Source organism: Rutidosis leptorrhynchoides, chromosome 4 (assembly GCF_046630445.1).
Source record: "Rutidosis leptorrhynchoides isolate AG116_Rl617_1_P2 chromosome 4, CSIRO_AGI_Rlap_v1, whole genome shotgun sequence".
NCBI classification, from domain to species: domain Eukaryota; kingdom Viridiplantae; phylum Streptophyta; class Magnoliopsida; order Asterales; family Asteraceae; genus Rutidosis; species Rutidosis leptorrhynchoides.
The window spans coordinates 127,001,590-127,005,393 of record NC_092336.1 but is presented as its reverse complement, the minus strand read 5'-3'; positions in this window follow the sequence as shown (position 1 = coordinate 127,005,393).

Sequence of the window (3,804 nt, the reverse complement as noted above, 5' to 3'; positions counted from 1 at the left end):
ATACATTCCAAAAGTTTGTTTCACGAGCACCCAATTATCAAAGCTTAACATTCCTTCCATTGTATACCCCATCACTTTGTGCTAGAACAAACACTGATTCTCGAAAATATATTTCATCCGTAGACGGTAGCGAACCGTCAAAGATGAGGGTTGTCAACCCATATGGCCATATAACATAAGTTCTCGCTTACACCCGGCAAGTGTAACTAATGATAATCGAATTGAGGATTTTTGTTCTAAACTCGTATGTAGAATGTTTGTTTTCCCGTTCTTGTGTTCACTTAGTTCAAAAGAATCGTTTATGTTTTCTCATCCCAATATAAGTTCAAAAAGAGTAAAAGTGGGACTATGATCTCACCTTGAGTGCAAGAGTTAATAAAGTACTTCAACAAGTAGACGCGTGCAAAGACAAAGCTAGTCTTGACCTAAACATATAGGTTGTATCAATAACGGTAAACACAAACGGTCAAAGATGTTCAATTAGTCCTATGGCTCAATACGACTCGATTATGTAGCATGTGAAGCAAATTGTCAAGTTTCATGCAAGATACAAGTATAGAATCATGTTAGAAAGATTGCATAATTAATTGGTTAAGTTTGACAAAAAGTCAAACTTGGTCGGGTCAAAGTCAACAAAAGTCAACACGTTCGGGTCGGGTCCCGGACAAATTTTCTATGCTAATTATTCATATACAAGTATATTAAAACAAGTTTCATGTGAATCGGAGGTCCGTAGGTCATCAAACATTTCACGTGAAATGGGACGAGGAGGTCAGAATCTGACCAGGCACATCCGCGCGCCGCGCGGGGATGGGGCGCGCCGCGCCACCATCTGTGCAGGTCTGTTTCTGTTTTTCCCAAGTATGCACGAGCCAAAATCAATTCTAACACAACAATTGACCCGCAAACACTTATAATGCCTATCATATATCGTTGGAAAGGTATTTTGACGAGGAATACAACTAAGCACATTTCATCAATCAAACTTCCACTTACAACAACCAAAAACCGTAATTAAACGTTCATAATCAAAGTTCAAGTTCCAAAAACGCATTTTATGATTCGGGCAACCAATTTACATGTATGTTATGCCGTTTCGAAGGTAATCAAACACACATTGCAACAAAACACTTAACAACAATATCTCATAGCATTTGACGCATCAAAAGTTCATGTAAAGCTCATCAAACCCTAATCCAAGTTTACAAAATCATTAATCATGTTCTTGGAGTTTCCTTAATCAACCTATACATCAAAACGAAGCTAATGATACTAGTAACACTTTTAAAACATGCACTTTAACAATCTAACAACATTTGATCATCCAAAATCAAGGATTTAGCAAGTAATTTTCATATTGAACTAGTTACACCAAAAACAACGAATCGAGCATACAAATTACATACACGACATCACAATGAGCCATAGACACTAATTAACAACATTTCAAGTCAAAAACACGAATTTAGAGAAATCTAGAGTTTTAGAAATGTTACCCAAACGAGATGAAGTTGGTATCAAATTGTAGAGGATGAAGAGAGGATTCCAAATATGTAATTTGTTTTGTTGTAAGCCTCCTAGATCGGATTTAGATGATGAATGATTGAATTGGGTGTTTGTGTGTGTGTTCTTGCTAGAGAGAAAGAGAGAGAGATGGAGGTGATTGAATGGTGGTGATTGGGGTGGACTAGTTGACCTAGTCAACTAGTTTGCCCCGTGTCAATTTTAGTCCCTCGAGTTTAGAAGCGGGTGCGGGATTTAACCGATCGAATATTTTTAAAACGCAAGTTAACGAGAGGTGTTATAATTAAATGACGGAATTATTATGAACGTTAGTCAACGGAAACTACGAATTTAAATAACGAAAGGTATTATTTAAAAAAAAAAAAAGACGGGCGTTAAAATAATTTAACGGAAAAATGCGGGATGTTACAATGTTGACATCCCATCCCCAATTTTCCTAACGAAAGAATTGTGAAATGGAACACGAATCTCATCTAACGAGAACCCTGCTTTAACAATGTTAGTCCACACCGAATTATAAGGAAAAGAGTTGTTATCATGATTTTGAAAGAGACCCCCCAAAGACCCAAAAATGCTTGGAATAACTTTGACCCACAAGGAGTTGGTTTCGGTTTTGAACCTCCACCACCACTTGCCGATCAAAGCAAGATTTTTGCTTTTTAACGAACCCAAGTTTAACCCTCCTTTCTCGAAAGGAAGAAGGGTTTCCTCCCATTTAACCCAAGAAATTTTAGAATTTGAACCCGACCCACCAAAAAAAAAAGAACGTCTTACACACTCAAGTTTTTTTACCACACATGGCGGGGCACGGAAGAGCGAGAAGTAGTACAATGGGAGACTATTCAACACCAATTTCACGAGGGTCAAGCGTCCACCATAAGATACCGAATATGGTCTCCAATCCGAGAGCCTTTTCGTAAATTTATCTAGAACCGGATTCCAACTTTCTAATTTATTCATTCTACCACCAACCGAAAGTCCGAGATAAGTGAATGGGAATGTACCGGATTTACATCCAAACATATTAGCCATATTTTCAATTTCGGTATTCCAACTCCAATCCCGAAAAGATTACTTTTTTGATAATTAACTTTTAGACCAGACGTGAGCTCAAAACATTTAAGGAGATTGAAAAGGTTTCTTAGATTAGGTGCACTCCAATCACCAAAGAAAATGGTATCATCCGCATATTGGAGATGTGAGATGGGAATTCTATTACGTCCAATTTCAACTCCAAGAAATTTTCTATTACAAACCGCCCTTTTGGTCAAAACATTCAAACCCTCCGCTGTAATTATAAAAAGAAACGGTGAAAGTGGATCACCTTGTCGAACTCCTCTCCCCATTTTGAATTCACTAGTGGGAGAACCATTTACGAGGACCGAGATTGAAGCCGATTGTAGACAAGATCGGATCCAACATCTCCATTTAACCCCGAATCCCATTATCTCCATAATTTCCATTAGGAAGTCCCAATTCTAGCAATCGAACGCCTTCTCAAAATCTACTTTGAAAATAAGACTTTTTGTGTGATTATATTTTAAAAAACTAAAAGTTTCATTTGCAATTAACGCACCATCAAGAATATTCCGTCCCTTTATGAATGCACTTTGCTCATAACCAACTAGATTCGGGGTTACATTTCTTAGCCTATTGGAGAGTAATTTTGCAATGATTTTATAATAGCTTGAAATGATACTAATCGGACGATAATCATTGAGCGTCGAAGGATCTTGTTTTTTCGGGACCAAAGTGATGAAAGAAGCATTACACCCCTTTGAAATTGTATCTTTATGCCAAAACTCGTGGATAGCTAACATTAACTCATCTTTAATTACATACCAAAATTTCTTGAAAAACCGCATGTTAAAACCATCCAGGTCGGGTGCCTTAGAACTACCGCATCCTTTAATTGCTTCCCAAACTTCGCTTTCTGAGAAAATCACTTCCAAGAGAGCAGCCCTTTCATTTGATATGGATTGCAATTCAGGCCCAACAGTCTGTTGAGCAGGCCCAGTATAATCAGAGACAGGATGAGCAGAAAAGTTAATGGCAGCAGGGCCCAAAACCGAGGCAGTGGGCTGAACTGGACTGCTTTGGGTCAGCGAAAATTTGGGCCTGACTTGGTTTGTGAGACTAAATCTTTCTTGGAAATAATTGCAAACGGTTAATTTAATTAGCATAGGATCTTCGCACCACGAACCGTTAATGTTTAATCCTCTAATGTTGTTTTTGTTGTACTTTCTTTTCATTGTTGAGTGAAAAAATTTGGAGTTTTCA